General features: G+C 38.7%; 1 protein-coding gene across 14 annotated transcripts in view; it reads left to right on the top strand.

The window, feature by feature from the left end:
* MICU1 (mitochondrial calcium uptake 1) overlaps nt 1-21,809 on the top strand; it is a 248,023-nt gene that overhangs the window by 144,419 nt on the left and 81,795 nt on the right. The gene's annotated exons all lie outside the window — the stretch shown is intronic.

Here is a 21,809-nt window from a genome sequence, read left to right as displayed (position 1 = left end):
AGGCATAATTCAGTGTATTCCGATTTGATTCCCTCTTTAAATTTTGAGCAATCAGTGGAGAAATTGAATAAGTGATTTCCACTTTAGCAGGATTTGATACACTGACAATTAAACCACATTCTCATTGTGATGCTTATTTTTCACAGACCTTATAAGAAATTACAACAGCATTCAAGTGACAGTTTATATTTTATTTCTCTTGCCATACTAAATTCAGCAACCAATCACAAAGTATGTGTGACTTGGTGCTAGTGGTGCTGATCATTGCCATTCCATCTAATGAACATGTTACAGAAGTTATAGGTGAGGGGTACTTGGGTGGCTCAATCAGTTGAGGGTCTGCCTTCAGCTCAGGTCATGATCCCAGGTTTCTGGGATCCAGCCCCATATCAGGCTCCCTGCTCAGCAGGTAGCCTGCTTCTCCCTCTCCCTCTGCCTGCTGCTCCCCTTGCTTGTGCACTCTGTCAGATAAATAAAATCTTAAAAAAATAATAATTATAGATGAAAATGTTTTTCAGCCCGAGTGATCTGTTGAAAATTCCAGCAAGGCAGCATATTGAGATCTATCAACAGATTTAAGGCAGTTACAAATCTTTTTTATTGGAACATCAGACTTGGGAAGTTACAGAGAAAATTTGATTTAGCTATTAATCTGTACAAGTTTTTTTGGGTCTAGGATTATCTGCCATTGCTAAATTGACATTATGAGTAAGACAAAGCAAATGAAAGGCGGATCTTATTCAGTGTTATTTCTGCATATAAGAGGTGTGTAGAATTTTAGAAATACTCATTTGCATGTTCTACAGCCAAAAGTGTTTCCTTATGTTGATTACCAGTAGCTTCTTTCTCTGGCATAACCTGCTTTTAAGGTTAATTTGTTGATTTTATACTAATGCAGCTTTATCAAAACAATAAAATAATGCTTTTAAATGCATCAAGTATTTATGATGCTAAATTCATTTTGAGCCAGTTGTACCTGAGAACACTGTGCCATTTCAATAACCCCACTGTTAGAGAAAGGTGAAGCATTTTCATCTTTTTATCAACAACCACATAGGAATTTAGTTCAGATGAGAAAGAATTAAGTGATGTTTGTTTTTAACTCTCTCAGATCTGCATGTGACTCTCCTAGAGGATTAAAATGTTTTCTTTATCTACAAAAGGAAATTAATATTTTGGGAACAATTGCTTGAGATTTCTTCTGAGGATTCACAGAGCTAAGAGGAAAACAGACTAAAGAACCAAATTATGGCTTATAACAAAAAATAAGACCTAACATGTTTTGACTATATCTTGAGGATTTCATAATTTTACACTTTTAAGGAAACCAGTTCTTATTTGCCTTTTCACACATGTATTTTATTTGAATTGATCCATTTTCATTTTTTTAAACTAATAAAATTCTAATATTGACTTAAAATGTTACAGAAATCTGGTTAAGGGCACATAATGTCTCTAGTAAGTTCTCTTTCAGGAAAAATAGTCAACTAGGGCTGTATTCTAAAGAAGAGGTTTTTGAATGAGGTAGTCAGGAGTGTTTTCTGTATGCCCAGTAGGCTGATGCTGCCACCACAATTATGTCTGCATACATTTTGTCCTGTCTTGAATGGCTTCTGTTGGCCTTCAGAGCTTTGTGGTACTTCTCCAGGGAGTCAGTTCTCTAGGATAACTGAGATTCAGGTAGGGGCTCCAGAAGAGAGAAGAGAAGAGGTTTCTCCTGGTCCTACTTCTCTCCTCCTGAGACCCTTGGGAAGGGAAGCCTTAATAAGAGAAGCATTTGGTAAACCCAAAGGCTTCCCCCTTTCTTAGGTTACATTTATCAATGGGATAAAGTTCATGGAGCAAGAAAAATAAAACTACAACATAGGCTAAATTCTCTGCTTTCTAGAAAGTGCCCTCATGTATAAAATTATTTCTTTTCCTCCCTTCATTCTTCAGATCAAAACTGCCTTTCTCTTAGCCTATTTCAGTTAGGATTTTGTTTTTTAAAACAAACATTAGAATTTTAAAAGAAATTTTTACATTGAGTTGTGAATCATAACAGCTCCAGAGATATTTTCAGGAAAATGCTTATTGAATATTCCAAAGAATCTCTGATTAAAGTTTAGAAAGTGGATATGGTATCACTAAATAATAACTTGAAGTAGGAACTATGTCATGAATGTGCTTTTGTATCCCCAAAGTACCTAGCACTGTATCCTACTAATACTGTTCATTCTAAAAATATTTGAATGAAAGGATATTTGGGATGTGACCTCTCTGAGTCCCTTTAAGTAGAAAGGAGATCCAGCCACCCATCCATCTCCATACCCTTGATAACAATATGAAATAGACCTCAGTTTACTTTTTGATTTCAGTCATTCTTTTTTCCACTAGAATAGAGTACAGAAACTTTCCCAGATTTTAGCCTTTTATTACTCTTCTAACTTCTGTCTTATCCTCCTCAACCTCTATCCTGTCCTGTTTTTGTTCTCTTGGTAGTTGGGATGGCTCCATAAGAATTGAGTCCTTAATAATGGATGATGTTTAAAGATCTTTGTTTATGGTCCACGAGCCCCACTTTTTCACATTGTTTATCTCTTAGAAATTGGACTGGAATCAAATATATCTGTCTACCTCTATAGCTGTCCTTGCCCTAAAACTACAGCTTAATAGTGTTTGGTTATGCTTAGGCTTCATTCTCTGTTGTTTACCTGTTCCTGTAACAGGTTTACAAAATGCTTTATTTGTTGTGCTGGGGAATTTGAGGGTGCACAAGGAAATCAAGGCAAGAATCATGGTTGTCGCAGGATGGTTAGCTTAATCACTACCTTTTCTGAAGAAAATATTCAACACAGTGTCTGGCACATATTAAGTACTCTGTGTATATTTATTGGCTAAATAAGTATCTAAGAATTTTTCTGAATAGATGCTTTAGTATACATACTAAAATTTTATCTTGCTGCAAGTACCGTTAGCAGTCCTGCCTACTATTTAGAACTATTTCTAAATAATAGCTATTCTCAGGGCAGCTGGGTGGCTCAGTTGATTTAAGTGTCTGCCTTCGGCTAGGGTCATGATCAGAGGGTTCTGGAATCAAGCCCCACGTCAGGATCCCTGCTCAGTGGGGAGCCTGCTTCTCCCTCTCCTCCCCACCCACCCACCTGTTTGTGCTCTCTCCCTCTCTCTCTCCCACTCTCTCTTTCTCTGTCTCTCTCTCTCTCAAATAAATAAAATCTTTTTAAAAAAATAGTAACATGCATGTAAAGAAAATACATTCCTAACATAGAGCATAACCTTAGTCAAGGGTAAAGCACTGGCATGCCTCTCAGAATCTTGCTCTTAGGAACTCTTGTTGGAATCGAAGCTTTTTGACATCTCTGGCATTGAATACTCTTCTGTAACACAACTGTCAAATAACAGCGTAAGGAAGAGCAATTTAAATGAAAGACTGTTTCTGGCAGCTCTCAGAAGGTCATCTGGTAACTGAGGCTGAGATATAGCTCAAAGACTGGTTATGTACTATGAACTAGAAACCTTAACTATTTCTTCTCTGTAGGTGTGAACTTATAAATTGTTTCTTTTTTTGAGAATCAGGCCTAAAATGTATTTTCTAGAAAAGCAATAGTTAGAAGGAGTAAGTCTGTAATTCCTTGCTGAAGGAATTCAGATAATTTTTACAATCTTACGAATTTTTTAAACGCAGGTTCTTGACATGCACTATTACATATTCTTTACGAGGAAAAAAAAAAAAACCTTGCCAATTGACGTTAACCTAATCACATTGAGATGCATTAAGAATAAAGAGCTCTCTTTATAGCCATTGGAGAGTCTATATGTAATGTCAAGCTCTTGTAGTTTCTTTCATTGTTTTAGGATTTCCAAATAAAAGCCTAACTAAGTAAATGTGAATTTTAAGTCTGTTCTAAGAATATACATTATATTTTTTTTTTCATTAAGGCCAGAATTTATTGGGGCATCTGGGTGGCTCAGTTGGTAAGTATCCAGCTCTTGATCTCAGCTCAGGTCTTGATCTCAGTGTAATGAGTTCAAGCCCTAAGTTTGGACTCCATGCTGGGTGTGGAGCCTACATTAAAAGGGGAGGGAGACACCTGGGTGGCTCAGTGGTTGGGCATCTGCCTTTGGCTCAGGTTGTGATCCTGGGGTCCAGGGATCAAGTCCTGTATTAGGCTCTCCGCAAGGAGCCTGCTTCTCCCTTTGCCTGTTTCTCTGTCTCTCTCTGTGTCTCTCATGAATAAATAAATAAATTTTTTTAAAAAAGAATTTACTGGAGTAAAACATGGGTCTTCTAATCTGATACTTCAAGTAAGTGCTGCTAGGAATAGCAATTTAACTCCTACTCCCTACCCTCTGTGTTCATGGTGTCCTGACTACCTTCTCTGACTGACTGTAGCCTAGAGCTATACAAAGTACAGGCATAAAAAAACAAAAACAAAAACACAAAGTACAGGCATCATGGCTCTTCCTTGCCTCTTGGGCAGCTTTATCCCCCATCTGCCCTATAGGTAGACTACCTTAATAGTCTAGTTTTTGGGCTTAGTCATCAAAACTACATGAGGTAAGTGAAATTTTTCCTGAGATCACTCTCAAAGGTGAAGTCCTTTACCTCTGAGAAACTGGGATAAAGATTAGGTTTGATTACCTCTTTTAAAGGGGCAATTAGTTGTTGCTCCCCTTATTGACTACCAAATTCTTTTTTAAAAAATATTTTATTTATTTATTCATAAGACACAGAGAGGCAGAGACGTAGGCAAAGGGAGAAGCAGGCCCCATGCAGGAAGCCTGATGTGGGACCTGATCCTGGGACTCCAGGACCATGCCCTGAGCCAAAGATAGACACTCAATCGCTGAGCCATCCAAGTGTCCCTTGACTACCAAATTCAAAACCATTTGAATCATTCAAAACTACAAGAGCTTGACATTACATATAGACTCTCCAATGGCTATAAATGTGCATCAGAATTAACTACTGGAATAATACTTAAATTTAATTGACCATATAGTATTGGTGAAAGCATAAATTATTGACATACGTTTTTAGAATCTTGACAGTATTTATCAAACATTTTCAAAAATGTTAACCCTTTAGCTTAGTGATTTAATTTCTCCAAGTCTAGGCTAATAAGATGATCACGTGTATAATGATGTTGATGGTCAAAAAATATATTGCAAAGAACTCAAATATCAAACAGATGGTTGAGCAAATTACAATAAATCTATTCAATGATTTTTAGTATAGCACATAATGTTATGTATGTAATATGGAGATTTATTAGCATAGAAAAGTGTTCACACGGTTTTGATAAGTCAAAACATACATATTGCATGATTCCATTTTGGGAAAAGAGAAAAATATGAATGTGTGTTTGTATATGTATTTAAAAATAGTTTGAATATTTGTTTTTCTGATCTGTGTCAAATCTTGTAAATTCTACCTTGAAATAATCCAGAATCCCACCATCTTTCACTGTCCTCTTTTGTGTCTTGGATTATTTTAGTACCTTCCTAGTTGGTCATTCTTTTTTCACACTTGCTTCTCTACAGTCCATTCTTAATATGGAAGCCAGAATGATTTTGTTAATTCAAGTTGTTTCAGCACCCAGAGGTAAAAATATTCAAAGCAGAGCATTATTTTATCTTAACACCATTGTTCTCACAGATAGGGTCATCTGTCTTCTTGTTTTCTGTAGAATTCATTAGGAAATCCTTCCCTGGCCTTTTATAAATCTGTTTTGTGCACAGCTCTCTAGACTTTTCACTAGTGGAACATTATTAGTTAGACACATAAGGCTTCCTTCTTTCCTGGGTTCTTTCTACAGATGGAAGGAAGCCCTTATATCTGTATCAAGACAGATTGAGGGGAAAAGACTGGTCTTCAGTTTCAAAGTGACTAAATTCTCTGCCTTCTAAGAAATTCGTCATCCAAAAAAAATTACTTTTTCCCTTTGTTGTACAAAAGGAATACAGACACACCCTATTACTGGTACTACATATTTAAACGTAATCTACTAGGGCAGCCCAGGTGGCTCAGTGGTTTGGCGCCGCCTTCAGCCCAGGGTGTGATCCTGGAGACCCGGGATTGAGTCCTGCGTCAGGCTCCCAGCATGAGCCTGCTTCTCCCTCTGCCTGTGTCTATGCCTCTGTGTGTGTGTGTGTCTCATGAATAAATAAATAAAATCTTAAATAAATAAATAAATAAAATCCACTATAGTGGAGCAGTTCACAGGGAGAAAAGCAGCAAAATTACCCAGTTTCTATCTTTATACATTTAGCAGAAAAAAATGTGCTTAGTTGAATCAGATACAGCTGGAATGCATCATGGAAAGGACTTTAGGAAAAAGACATTGCCCCCATAACTCCCTGTAAGTACAGGGATGGGAAGCAGGGAATATCCAAGAGGCTAAATGACAATAAGAGCATTCTGGTTGACAAAGTGATCTTGTTAGAAAGGGAGCTTTCACTCCATGGATGATAGCAACCTCTTCTTTCATTGAGCTGATTCAAATCTACAAAGCCAACTTTGTGCTAAGCTACCAGAGGGAAATCTGTATTTGACTCTCCTCACCCTTCATTCCAAAAGACAAAATTGCCTTTCTCAAAATACAACAAATTTAGGTTTTAAAAAATTAAATCCGGGGTGCCTGGCTGGCTCTGTCAGAGAAACATACAACTCTTGGTCTCAGGGTCATGGGTTCAAGCCCCACATTAGGTGTAGACCAATTACTGGGAAAGATAAACTTTTTAAAAAATTAAATCTTCAGATTGAATGAATTCACACTAAATCATAAATGACCTATAAATTCCTATAAGAATTCTAGAAATATTTTCAACAAGATGTCTGTAGGTCCGTAAGATTTCCTAAGTAATGGGGTTCATATAGTGGGTATAAGTAGTCATGTAATAAGATCCTTGGTGATAGGAATATGACCTGATGTTGAAATCCCAGAAACTTCTGTAAAGAATGAAGATCCAGAAATGGATTCACTAGAGTGAGGGTTCGACTTAGTGATGTCACAAAGAGAAGGAAACAGGAGAACCCAGCCTCCATCCCTCCCAATAAAGGTCAACAATTTGATGGCTATCCACAAACAAAAGCAGCTCTAGGAGAGCTCTGTACTCTACTTAAGAAACTTCAGCAGAAACTTCCCACACAGAAAGAAGGAAAAACAGCTCCATTTGCCTGTGCCATCTTATTGCCCAAGTCAGCTTTGCTCATCACCAAAAGGAAACTTCACTTCTAGAAAGAATTCCCCTCACTGAAAATGGAAGATTGAAATGACCAACCAGCTTCCCGAGCCTTTCAGGACTCTGCACAAAGGACTTGCTTCAGTTTCATCCCACTCAGAAACAAGCAAAATTGAGATGTACAGGCCAGCCCGGGTGGCTCAGCAGTTTAGCGCTGCCGCCTTCAGCCCAGGGCATGATCCTGGAAACCCGGGATCAAGTCCCATATCAGGCTCCCTGCATGGAGCCTGTTTCTCCCTCTGCCTGTGTCTCTGCCTCTCTCTGTGTGTGAATAAATAAATAAATCATGAATAAATAAGTAAAATCTTAAAAAAAAACTGAAATGTACAGAGTTGGCTAGGAATAGGGAAATAAGGTAGGGGTACCACTATCAGTCATAATGTGAGAATGACTGGGATTCCCAGTGATCTGCTCTGTAGAAGACCCCAGCAGCTTTGGCCACTGAAGATACCAATGGCCAACACAGCTACCACATACTTCCTGCAGATTTCACTGGTTTTCTTCCCAGAAATATTCATATTCACTGATGCCAGCCCCCCCTCCCTACCCCATTCTCCACTGAAGCTGGGACATCCACCAGCAGCCAGCCCAAGCCTGAGGCTATACAAAGACTCCAGCCTAGACCCCTACAGCTGATCCCCACCTGTGTGCTGGTCTCCTGCCCTTCACTGGCCTTCATTGCAGTGTTTACACCTGTGACAAGATCCTATAGCTATGGAAGTACATGCCAGTAGCCAAGGTCCCTACAGCTGTTTGTGCGTGTAGATCTGGCCCTGTCTCGTGTCACTGGCCTTTACCGGTGGGATTGCCAACTAATCCCTTCACCTATGTATCTGCACGCCCCTGTGCTGACTCGAGACATTCATTTCCACTGTTGTGCACCCATGACAAGATCTAGCAGCCACAGTAGTGCAGACTAACAGCCAGGGCCACTACAGCTGCCAGTGTGCCCACGGTTGGCCCTGGCTTTATTGCTTACCCTAGCCCCACCACTATGTGCATGTTTGCAACTGGTCCCTGCCACTACACAGGCACCTACAGCTGAGTATGTGCACACAACTAGCTCCAGCTACCACCACTGTCTGCCCTAATTCCTACCTGCTAGACCTGGAGGTGCTGCCCAAGGACGCCAACTGCCATTGTAGCCTCTGCAGATCCTCTGCAGTTGTTTTAAAGGCCTACACAGTCATCAGTACTACAGATCCCAGCATTCTGAGCCGATGAGTCACCACCACATCTGGACCCAGAGCCACCACACACCCCTACACTTGGCACCCTTCACCAGCAGACCCAGAGTTTACAGCACACTCCAGTATGCCCCACCCTCAGTAAAGGCCTCCCTTCACACAAGTAAGCCCATGAAGTGGAAAAGATAACCACTTTTTCAAATGCACAGATACCTACTCAAAGCAATAGGGATTGTGAGGTAGCATGGAATCATTTCACTAAAGAAAACTTCCAGTAACAGACCACAAAGAAATGAAGATAAAGGAATTATCTGATGAAGAATTCAAAATAATTGATACTCTAGAAATGCTCAGAAAGCTGCAAGAGTACACAGATAAGGAACAAAATCAGAAAAACAATAGAAAAATGAATTTAGCAAGAGAGATAAAGAATCAAATTTTGAGCTGAAGACTATAATGACTGAACTGAAGAATTTGATGCAAAGAGTTCCAGCAGACTGGACCAATCTGTTTGGACCAGACAGAAGAATACTTTCAAATGAGCTTGAAGATCTCATTTGAAAGTATCCAGCAGGGATGCCTGGGTGGCTCAACCATTGAGCACCTGCCTTTGGTTCAGGGTGTGATCCCAGGATCCAGGATCGAGTCCCACATCGGGCTCCTTGTGGGGAGCCTGCTTCTCACTCTGCCTGTGTCTCTGCCTCTCTCTCTCTCTCTGTCTCTGTCTTTCACGAATAAATAAATCTTAAAAAAAAAAGTCCTCTGAAAGTATCAAGCAGAGGAACAATAACAACAAAAAAAGAATGAAAAGAATTGAAGAAAACCTATTGGATATATGGGACGCTATTAAGAGAAATAGTCTACACATCATTGGAGTCCCATATAAAGAAGAGAACGGGGTAGAAAGGTTAAATAAATAATGACTGAGACCTTCCCAGACCTGGGGAGAGATTTGAACATTCAAGTGCATGAAGCAAATAGGTTACCACAAAATCTCAAACCAAAATGATTATAATGAAACTGATTAGGTCAAAGACAAAGACAGAATTTTACAGTAGCAAGAGAATACAAATTTCTCATACAAATTTCCAAAAAGGCTACCAGCTGAATTGTCAGCAGAAACTTTGCAGGCCACCAGAAAATGGAGTAATACATTCAGAGTGCTGAAAAAAAAAAAAAAAAAAAACTTCCAACCAAGAATACTTTACCCAGCAAATTTGTCCTCCAAAGATGAAAGTGAAATAAATATGATCCTAACAAACAAAAGCTGAGAGACTTCATTACTGCCAGACCTGCCTTATAAGGAGTACTGAAAGTTCATCTTCAAGTGAAAGGACACTAACTAGTAATATGAAAATACAGAAAACACTGGTTAGTTAAGTACATAGTTAGATTCAGAATACTCTCAGACTGTAATATGGTGATGTGTTAACCACTCAACTCTAGTATAGAAGTTAAATGACATATTAAAATTAGCTATGAGTACATTAATAATGCATACACAGTATAAAAAGATGTATATTGTGACATCAAAAATAAAATGTTGGAAAAAAAAAAAAAATAAAATAAAATAAAATAAAATGTTGGGAGGGAAGGGTAGAAATTTTGCCTGCAATCAAAATAAGTTAAATAGACATATCTGGAAGATGTTTGAATTAAGCCTCACAGTAACCACAAAGTAAAAAGCTATAGTAGATATACACAAGATAAAGAAAAGGAAACTAAAGTGTATCCACTATAGAAAAACATAAATTCACAAAGGAAGACAGAAAAGAAAAAAACAAAGGAACTACAAAAAATCCAGAAAACTATAAGATAGTAACTCTAAGCTAATGATCACTTAATGATCATTATATCATCAAATATTTAACAATTTTAAATATATATGCATCCAATATTGGAACACCTAAGTATATTAAGCAAATGCCAACAGATCTGAAGGGAGTGAGAATACATTAATATTAGAGGACTTTGGGATCCCTTGGTGGTGCAGCGGTTTGGCGCCTGCTTTTGGCCCAGGGCGCGATCCTGGAGACCCAGGATTGAATCCCACGTCGGGCTCCCGGTGCATGGAGCCTGCTTCTCTCTCTGCCTGTGTCTCTGCCTCTCTCTGTCTCTGTGTGTGTGACTATCATAAATAAATAAAAATTTAAAAAAATATTAGAGGACTTCAATACTCGACTTTCAACCATTTTTTAAATCTTTATTATTTTGTTTTTGATATATTTCTTATAAATAACATGGTTTGATCCAATCTGAGAGCATTTGTCTTTTAATAGAGGAATTTAGTTCTTGTAACTTTGTTGTGATTTATTTGGTCTTTCACTTTATGTTTCTAATGCTTTCTTGCTATTTTTTTCTTTAAAATTTTTGTTCTAGGCATTGCAGGTTTTCATGGAGCTCTTATAGCAGTTTGTATTTTAGAAGGCCTCTTTCCCCTTTTTCTTTATTTTAGTTTCAGGCTGTGTTTTGGTTACCCTTGAGATACTTACATTTCAAAAACATGGTAAGAGGATGCCTGGGTGGCCTAGTAGTTGAGCGGCTGCCTTTGGCTCAGGTGGAGATCCTGGGGTCCTGAAATGAGTCTGGCATCCAGGTCTCTGCTCAGTAGGGATCCTGCTTCTCCACCCCCCCACCCCCCCACCCCCGCCTATGTCTCTGCCTTTAAAAAAAAAAAAGGTAAGATTTACATCTTCAAGGAACCTAGAAAGAAACTCTTAGAAGTGTTAGTGCCTTTTGGATGGTTTTGGCAGTCCCAATTAAAATGTAGTAGCACCACCCTATGATTAGAGGGAACACACTGTAAAAATAATTCTCTGGACTCAGGGTCAAATGGGGATTCTTCAAGGGTTGGAAAGGAAGAAGGGGGTCATTTGGGTCACTGTGGTCATGGAAATGATAAACCCGTTGGACCATGGCGGTTTTGCAAAGCAGGACATGGGCTTCATCTTAATGTTTTCTATTCACTGTGAACGTAAATAGCGATCACTGAGATGGAATAATGGGCACAAGGAGCCAGGCAATAAATTAGTGCAGAAGAGGGTCCTGGTGTGAGTATCACTGGCTCTAGGGGACTTCTCCTTCCCCTTTCCTTCTTCCTCCCCACTAGAGGCCTCAGTAATCCAGTTATTCCACTGGTGGCAGGGATGTCTTCTGTGGTGACACTTCTGCCCTGTTCAGAGAAAACTGATGGGGCTCAGAATTTGTAGTATCTCAGAGGAAACAAGCATGTAGCCTAGATAGATCTTCAAGAAAGTTATGGATTTGAGGGTCTTTAGAGATACCGTCCAGTTGACACTTTTTGGCAGCTGTGAGTAAAAATTCAGAGCCCTTTCAAACAAAATCTGCAATGGCCAATTCCCTCTCTGTTTCCTGCTACATAAAATCTTAAAGGTTTGAATTTCAGTTAAGGTTAGTTTTTTTAATCTCAGTTTGTACATCTTGATTTTTTCCCCTTGTTACCTCAGTCTTTTGTGTTATTACCAGAAAATTTTGGGTGACATCACTGTGAGCCCTCTTCATATGTGGCTGCTTCCTTTTCAGGTGTCCAAGAGGCCTCTCCTCAATTGAGGTCTGCCTCCACTCAGGTGACATTCAAAGGGTCTTTGGGAAAAGTCCCTAGGCCTCTGCATTGTGATACCAGAGACTTGTCATGACATATTGGTATGCATGACATTGAATAACACCCAGGAAGCATCCATGGGTTTTGTATTTATCAAAGAGCTGATGTACCTCCTTGGGGTTCTTAGGAGATGCTGGCTGGCACCAGATATTCAGGACATTTATATTTGTCCATTAACTTATTTAGCAACATCACACCAGGGATTGAACCCATAATATCCCATTGGGTCAGTGAACGAAGAGCAACAGTAATACGTAGTGATACAGAGATGATAGGCCTGTTGTATTTTTCCTCTGGAGTGTCACTGGTTTCCATTTGCGAGGCTATTTCACTCTTCTGGAGAAGGACATGTAATCCAGGTACGGCCCACTGACTCCGAGGTCAAAGGGGGAGGTCTCCCATCCTCACAGCAATCTTTTCCTTTTACCTTTTGCCTAGAGCCTTTCCTCAGGCAGTGACAACAGCCTTGTAATTTAATCAACTCTCCTTGACTCACCTTGGCCTTGAGGTCTGAAGTACCCTGATGCACAGTGATTGTCACTTAAGGCCCCTGTATTTAGTAGTCTAATAGTCTTGTTAGACCAGATGGCTTTGATCATGCTACTCTGGAGAGATAGTTGGATTAATACAGCAGCCTTGACTTTTTGGGTTGGCAACCCCAGGCAACACATGACAGAGGCAACATGAGAAAGCATATAGCAGCCTGATAGACCCCCAGCAAGCAGTGCCCGTTTCTCAGATGGTGTTACCTTCTGAATTAGGTAGTTAGTAAGCAAGTTGCAGGTAAAGGGCATTCCCCTCAGTTAACTACACAAAACAATCATGCATTTCTGCTGCCTGCTTGTGTTTTTTGGTTTTTGGGGGGTTTTGTTTGTTTGTTTGTTTGTTTGTTTTGCTCAGGCCTTAGCTTCCGCATTATAGAAGGTTAACTGTGGCCTAGAAATGCCCCGGGGACACTCACCTGGGCCCTGGTAAACTTCCCACAGACATCTCCCCTCTCCAAAACAAAGTTATGACTGCACTGATCCTTGTGGTTCTTATTGTAATTCCAAGATACCCTTCAGCAACAACTGTCAGGAAACTTAAAAAAAAAAAAAAAAAAGGTTTATTACTTAAAAGACCTAGAAACTACACTGCACAACTAGGCCCACACAGTGAGTGAGGTTGCAGGTAGAGAGTGCCTGAGGATACAGTTCTGCTTTTATTGGGCTTGAGGGTGGGGGCCGAGGGGCTCACAGGCTTACTGTACATTGGTGAATTTAAAGCATAAAAGCCAGGGGGTGCCTGGGTGGCTCAGTAGGTTAAGCATCTGCTTTAGCCGGGATCAGGATCTCAGGCTTCTTGGATTGAGCCCTGCATGGGGCTCCCTGCTTATTGGGGAGTCTGTTGCCCCTGCTGCTCCTCTTCCTCCTACTCCTCTTCCTGTTGTCTCTCTCACAAGTAAATAAATAAAATATTTTTAAAAAAATTAAAAAGAAATAGATGAAACATAAGAGCCAAAGTGTGAAGTGTAGGGAAAAGACAAGTGGTCCAAATGGTTAGTGATAGAAATCACTCACCGTCTCTAAAACAAAGGAGCCTCAGTGCTGAGAGATGGTCCAGCTCTGTCAAGTCACTTAGCTGGCATTGTGTCTCTTTGAGATAGCCCTCTTTGAAGTGCATACCTTGGCCACCAAAGCTTCAGGCTCTTGAATTACAAAAAAGGAAACTGTCAGGGTTTATAATTCAGGTAGTGTTTGAATTAAATTATAAGTGTGTGTGTGTGTGTGTGTGTATCTGGAGGGATGGGGGGTGCAATATGACTTTTTTTTTTTTTTTGCAATATGACTTTTGTCCAGGATGAAATCCTCCATTTCTTTTGATGTCTTCTATTAGAAGTTGAGAAATCTAGCTTCCTTTCACTTTCTTCTCTCTACTCAGTTTTTACAATTTTAAAAATCTGGCTATTTTTTATTCCACATTTCTTTAAATGGCTTTACATTACATATTTTCTCTTTCAGAGGTATTTCTTCTACTTCATTGTTATATATTTTACATTTTGGCAAAATAGCCAAGAGTATGTGCTCTAGTGATCTGCCTGGATTTGAATTCTGGCTCTGGGACCCTGGACCCACTGTACCTTAGTTTACTCTTCTTTAACAAGGGACGGATGTAATAGTATGATGTCATGGAGCAGTTGGGAGGATTAAATAATTCATATAAAGTGCCTATACATAATAAATGACATTTAATAGGTGCCGGTTGCCATGATTATTATCATATTAATAACCATTATTTAAGCTTGACTCTGTTATACTGATTTTATTGCTCACTTAATTTATTGCTCACTTCTTAATTGATCTCATCTTCCCAGTCTTTATTTCTTTATTTTGATTGATTTTTGTTGTTGGCTAAAGAATTTCCTCAACCGGAGATTACAAACTTTTTCTTAAAGAGGATGATAAATATTTTAGGCTTGCTGGCGATGACAACTACTAAGGTCTCTTTGCTACTACTCAACTCTGCCCTTGTAGCTCAAAAGCTGCCATAGTCAGTACATAAACCAGAGGCTAGCCAGGAGGGCATAGTTTACTGATCCTTGCTCAAGACTTTTGTTTCTATTTTTTGTGTTACCTTAGTAAGGTAAGTGGATTATACAGTTCCAAAGCCCTTGCATGTTTGAGAATATCTTCTGTCACTGATGTAGGTAAATGATGAATTCATTTGTATGTAATTCTTAGAAGACAATTGTTTTCCCTCAAGGTTTTATAGAACTTGCTGTAGTGTTCAAGTGTTAGGGACAATTGTGATACAACATATTACTTCTTTTTTTATGATAAATAATGTTTTTTCTTCCTGGATGGCCGAAGATTTCTGTTTTCTTTGTCCCTGGCATTTGTCATTTCACCAGGGGAACTATTTTCTATTCTGGTTAAAACAACAAGGCTAAGAAGAAAAACCTTATTGTCTGGTTTTCATCCACTAAGGACATTTTCTATATATATTGTATTTCAAAAGTTAGCAATGAAATTTTTTTTTACCTTATCATTTTGAATTTCGTATGATGTGGTTTGGTATTTTAAGTGGCAGAATGAATGTTCACTGTTCCATAATATATAGTTTGGTTCCTCTTTAACAGAAGCATACAGCTGCACAACCACAGAAAACATATTCTGGAGAGGCACCTGGGTGGCTCTGTCAGTAAACGCCCACCTCTTGGTTTCAGCTCAGGTTATGATCTCAGGGTTATGAGATTGAGCCCCTGCATCCAGCTCTGTGCTCAATGGGGTGTCTGCTTGAGATTCTCTCTCTCTCCCTCTGCTACTCCTCCCCCCACCCACTCCTGCCCTCTTGCAGCAAATAAATAAATAAATAAATAAATAAATAAATAAATAAATAAATAAATAAATAAAATCTTAAAAAAAAGAAAGAAAACATTCTGGAAACAATCTGATTAAATTACTTCGTTTGAACTTTATTAAAACACTAAATGGTAAAGAACTAAAATTTATAGTATAGTCAAACTCATTACAGTGTTTTAAATTGTAATTCTAGTATAACCCACCGAAAAAAAAACCTTGATTTTAACTATTTCATAAAAGTGTCTATGATATTTCACAGTAAGTGGTATGAGCCAAGTATAGTCCATGTGGATATTTTTAATTTGCCATTCTGTATCTTGTATTTCAAGAATAATTGTTTGCCCAATTTCACAGCAGAATGCCATAGTTATTCTCATCAACTCTATTGACTTCAGATGGCAAGATTAATAGTTGATATTTTGGTCAGTAGATAATTCTACAAGACAAAGATGAGGGGAAGCCTGACAATAAGGTTTCTGAGTTATACTTTCTGAGCAGAAAGTATAATAGTTAAATTTTTGAGCCACTGATATTCTTATCATGCCCTACTTCACATAAATATGCCTTTACACCCAGCTAACTATAAAATACATAACTTTATAAAAAGAAGTTTTCCTTGACTTTGTACTTACCATTTGTCATTCTTTAAGCCTTTTATATTTTTCAAATATTTGCAGCCTTCATTATTAACTATAGTGTTAATGTGACATTTGCCATGAACTATTAGAAAAAGCTGAAAAGGCCATTATTATCATATTTACTACCTGAAAAATAGTTACTAAGAGAAATGAAATCAGACTGATAAGGCAACTTATTGGTGAAAAGAAAACTACTCTATTGCTGCTTAAGTGTGTTTAAAATAATTTTTAGAATATTTTCATTTTGTGTAGCACTTCTTCTGAAGCTAAATCATCCCAAGGAAATGTATAACTATAACACATTGTGCTATGGGAACTCTTCCCATTTCCTCTGTATAAAAGGCAGAAAGATTTCTTTCAGACTGCACATAACCATCAGACCTAGAAGAATTCAGGGAGGAATACTGTTTTAAAATCCAATCTTACAGGTTTTTCTCTCCTCTTTCCCCAAGCCTAGTATTATCATAGCAAGCAAGACACTAAGCCTTCATATAAGAGGAATGCTAGTACATTAGTCGGCAAAGAAACAGTCTTGTTGTTTCTCGAAAGGATACATCATTCCAGAATTAGCTATGTTTAAGATATTCTGCATTCATGGGAGGCATTGACCATCTGAAGTACCCCAGAGGAGTGCTGTTGAGTGCTGAATTCTGGAAGCAAATTCTGAGAAACTGTAGTAGAGACGTGATAATATGTTTTTATGTATTCAGAAGGCCGTCATAGAGATGGGGAAGCAGATTTATTTATTTATTTATGTTTTTATCTCTGTAATAAATTAAACCAGGACAGTTTGTAGGAGCTACACAAAATGAGATTTGTATTCTGTATGAGAAGAAAAGCTCAATTAATACGGCCAACGATGGTTAGACTTTAGAAAGGGTGACATTTCTCTCCCAGAAATAATCAGATCATCGTTACAAATTCAGTAGGCAAATTCATCATTAAATAGAGGTTCATCATAATCTAAAAGTTTTTTTCCTAACTCAGAGTTCTCTGATATTGCATATTAATTACCTCATTTATCCTATAGCCTCATTTTATAACAAGAATAGTGCAGGTAGGAATTCTGTGGTAGGAGAATCAAACCAACAGGAACTAAGAATCCAACCTGCTCATGTTTTTGTTTATTCTGTCAGTACTACTAAAAAAGAATTTAAGGCATAATGACACATGTTGTTGGAAGAGCCAGAATTAGAGCCTTAGTCTTGTGCCTTTTCTATTAAAAAACAGTAAGCAAAACAGTCATGAGGGTCTTGAGACAGCTAGTGTCATTGCTAGTGTCTGATTATTTGACTTACTACACATAGACAAAGATGCTTTTTTTTTTCTTATTATAAAATGAAGCAGAAAAATCTATTGTGCTTCCAGGAACAATTGAGTCGTTATTGTTATCACTGTTGTTAATAATAGAATAATATCAACACAGGTTCTTAACTAGAACAGACCTAATGGATCTCCATTCCTAGTAGCAAAGATTGTCATGGAATTCTGAGTAAAAGAGGTACAGTTATGAACTTTGTATAGAATCTTACTGTTTTAATCAGTTCCAACATATGCTATCCTTTTGGAAATCATTGTACAGGAAAAAGATTTTGTCGTTAATGCAGTGGGGGAAAGCTTCACTGTTCACTCTGTAAGTAGCCTGGAATTCAAAAGAATTCCTCTCTCAGTTCCTAACTCACAAATAGGTTGTGAGTTAGCAGAAACCCTGGACACCTTAAAGCTTTCCAGAACAGCTAGATGTAAAAATTATACTGAAGGACACCTGGGTGGTTCAGTTAGTTGAGCATCCAACTCTTGATTTCAGCTCAGGTCGTGATCTCAGGGTTCCTGGGATTGAACCCCACATCACATTAGCCTCCATGCTCAGCAGGGAGTCTGCCTCAGGATTCTCTCCCCCTGCCCCTCCCACTACTCTCTCCCTCTCCTCAAATAAACACATCTTTGAAGAAAAGTAATTATATACATATATATTATTCTGAGGCCTACTTTTAAAGGGAGATAAGGCAATAGAAGAAACATGATAAGCGGGGATCCCTGGGTGGCTCAGCGGTTTGGCGCCTGCCTTTGGCCCAGGGCGCGATCCTGGAGTTCCGGGATCGAGTCCCGCATCAGGCTCCCGGCGTGGAGCCTGCTTCTCCCTCTGCCTGTGTCTCTGCCTCTCTCTCTCTCTCTATCATAAATAAATAAATAAAGCTTTAAAAAAAAAAAAAGAAACATGATAAGCAAATGAAGATTGAACAGGCTAAAAGAGCTGTTCTGGAAGAACCTTTCCTGATAGACTGGTGAGGCCTTGAGAGCATACAAGGCTGCTGCCCTGACGTGCCTCATTTTGACCAGCACACTAGAAGCTCAGCCCCTAGAGTACTGTCAGTGCCTATGCTTTAATGAGCACTCTAAGTAGCTCCACATAAAGCAGATACTGTGTTTGAAAGTAAGCCAGGATCAAGAGATATAGAAAGCTCAAGAAGTACAAGGTGTACTTTGGTAAAATGAATTTAACCTTAGTTGTAGGAGGACATATAAACTATGATTTGCTAAAATAACTCAGTCATTTAAATGACTGTGCCTTCACAAAATTCACAGGACAGTGAGAATAAACTATGATGATAAAGCTAAAATTTTAAGCACCCTGTGCACCTCTGTAATCAGTGGTGATAGGGAATGGGAACGCTGCTTTAATTCTTGAGCTTTAATTCAACATACTGACTGGGTCTTGCCAATTTTTCCCCCATTTGTGTTCCTTTGGACTGTATTCCTCCTGATGTGACCTCCTCTGTCACTGCTTCGTTTCTCCTTCCTTTTACCTTAAATATTGGCTTCCAGCTCCACCTTCTCCTCAACCTCCACTTCTCCGTGGGCACCCTCACTTCAGGCTGTGTGCCAGTGACTGCCAGCTTTCACCTTTCTTGTCTAAGTTTTAGACCCATGTTTCCTACTATCTCAGCGGTTTCAACTGCATAGGCTGTGGACCCCTTGAATTCAGCAGGTCTGGTCTGAATTCCTTTTATTTCTCAAACGTTTTACATCCATTTCAGCTCTGGGTTAATGACACACAAGCTACCCAGTAGCCTAAGCTACCCTGTCAGCCTTTTTAACTCTCAACTCTTCACAGCTAATTAATCATTAAGTTGCATAATTCCACCTCCTTATTTCAAATTTGTTTCTTCCTCTCCATCACCACTGCCATTACCTCAGTTCACATTTTCAACCTTTACAAGAGCTGTGATCTTTTCTTAAGCTGGTTCTTGTTTTCTAACATCCTTCAATTCATGCTGTAGCCAGAGAAATCCTTTATAAATGCTTGTTTGATGGTGTTGCTCCCCCACTGAAAACTTTCAACAGCTTTATATTTTCTGCATTTGTTAAAATCTCAGGTATCTACAAGGAAATAATGTATTTGAAAGAAGTGGGCCGAGTGTGAGACAATATGGGGAGAATAGCAGAATGCATTCCTGCCTAAAGCAATTCATATTCAGAATTTTTTAAAACATGTGACAAACCTATTTGAGAATCTAATGTTGCCTATGGGTTTCCAGTTAGTGCAGCCAAGTCTAACATATGAACATGGCATATGCAATATTTCTCTTATGTCAGGTATGTCCTTGAGATGAACAGCTTGGAACTCAGCTATCGCAGAGACTGATCTAATCAGTGAGTCATGTTTTGGTTTGGTTTCGTTTCTAGGTTAAAACATATCAGAATAGAGTATGTGTGTATAACTGCTAAGAACCACTGTCTTCCTATTGGATGCCATGGAGCATAATGAAACAGTTTATTGCCTCTGGAGTCAGTGCTAACCTAGGTTCACATAACAGTTTGCCACATATTAGCTGTGTAATTTTGAGCTAGTCATTTATGGCTTTGAGCTCCAATTTCCTACCCTGTTTAAAAAATAAAGAGAAACCTTCAGGGTTGAGCATACAAAATCAGATAATTATTGAGCTTTAAATTATTGTGCTCAATGCTTGGCATAGTAACTCTTCAGTAAAAGACAGCACCCAGACAAGTAGGAAAAATTTAAGAAGTGACAAGGAATATACAAAAATTCCCTCATCAGTGTCTTTTACAACAATGGTATTTATGGCCTAAAGGAGAGCAAGCCTGTTGGAAGAAGCCATTATCAAGTAAGGCAGGCAATTGGAAGCTGACAAACACATGATTCACCCAGGCAACTAAAAACCAGGAGCTCACCAGTCTGTCTGGCTAGCTAGCTAAAAATGGAAAATAACCTTACAAGATGTTACTATTGACAAATATGTGAGCAAGATGGAAATATAGATTACCTGTAACTATGCATAATGTACCAAGCCCTTTTTACTTTTCTTGTTCATGAATAATCTTTTAAATTAAAAAAAATGATGTTAACTGAAAATTTCATTCAATAGTAGTAGCATATATAGGATATTTTATTTTGGTTTATTCTCTACATCTATATAAATTTGAGATACTGAGAGAAGGAAGTAAACAACTTTGTTTTCTTTGCCAGAACATTTTGCATGGTGAGGAAGGAGGGACATTATATTTTATTCTAATGTACAAGCATGTTAATTATATTTATATTATAGTGATTGATCTAGGAACACTAAAATGTCTTGAGCTTTTACCATTCAATTAAGGGAAAGAAAATACATGCCCTCATCTTCTTAAGCTTTGCATTTTTCACTTTGTTTTTTAAACTTCAGCTTTTTTTGGTATTTACATATACTTTGCTCAGTAATTTGTGTACCCAGCTGACATGGTTGAAATAGGAGGTTGAGGGATCCCTGGGTGGCACAGCGGTTTGGCGCCTGCCTTTGGCCCAGGGCACAATCCTGGAGACCCAGGATCGAATCCCACGTCGGGCTCCCAGTGCATGGAGCCTGCTTCTCCCTCTGCCTGTGTCTCTGCCTCTCTCTCTCTCTCTCACTGCGTGCCTATCATAAATAAATAAAAAAAAGAAAAAGAATAAAAGAAAAAAAGAAAAAAAAGAAATAGGAGGTTGAGTAGTATCCTCTTCTGCCTATAGATAATAACCTAATGGCTGAATGACATCTACTGAACTCCTGATTACACTTAAAATGGAGAGACTAGAAGACGAAAGTAGAAATCTAGCTTTTTTTTTTTTTTTACATCTCTTTATTTGTTTTAGAAAGAAAGAGAGCGAGCAGGCACACATGCATGAGCAGGGGAAGGGGCAGAGGGAGAGTAAGAAGCAGAATCCCTGCTGAGTGTGGAGCCAAATGTCACCAAATCCCACAACCTAGAAATCACGACCTGAGCTGGAGCCAGGAGCCAGGTGCTCAGCCAACTGAGCCATCCAGGTGCCCCAAAATCTAGCTGGTTTTTAAAAGGCAAGACAAAGACTTAGAGTTTCAGCCTCTTACTTTCTAAGCCTCTACTTATAAGCAGACTTTCATGCCCAGATAAAAAATACTATATTTAAGTAACAGAGCAACTTTAATATGATACAGTTAAGAGGATGGCTTCTAAGAAAGCAAAGCTGACATATCTAGGAGAATAATGGTGAAACTCAAGAGACAAGTGCTGTCTTTACTGGCCGTAGTCAAGTTTGTCTTTCAGTTTTAAGGAGTACTGCTGCAAGATTGATCTAGGTAAGTATGGTAGCATTCTGTGACTTGATATTACATTTTAGTGTTTAACCATCTGTTTTTCTTAAAGGAGTGATTTTTTAATTTTTAGTCAATGCCTTCTAAATATTTTTCTTTCTTCCCTCTCTTTCTTCTTCTTCTTCCCTCTCCTTCTTCTCCTTCCCCCTCATCCTATCCTTCCTTTC

Source organism: Canis lupus, chromosome 4 (genome assembly GCF_048164855.1).
Source record: "Canis lupus baileyi chromosome 4, mCanLup2.hap1, whole genome shotgun sequence".
NCBI classification, from domain to species: Eukaryota; Metazoa; Chordata; class Mammalia; order Carnivora; family Canidae; genus Canis; species Canis lupus.
Note: the sequence above shows the minus strand (reverse complement) of the source record. Positions and strands in the feature narration are given on the sequence as shown.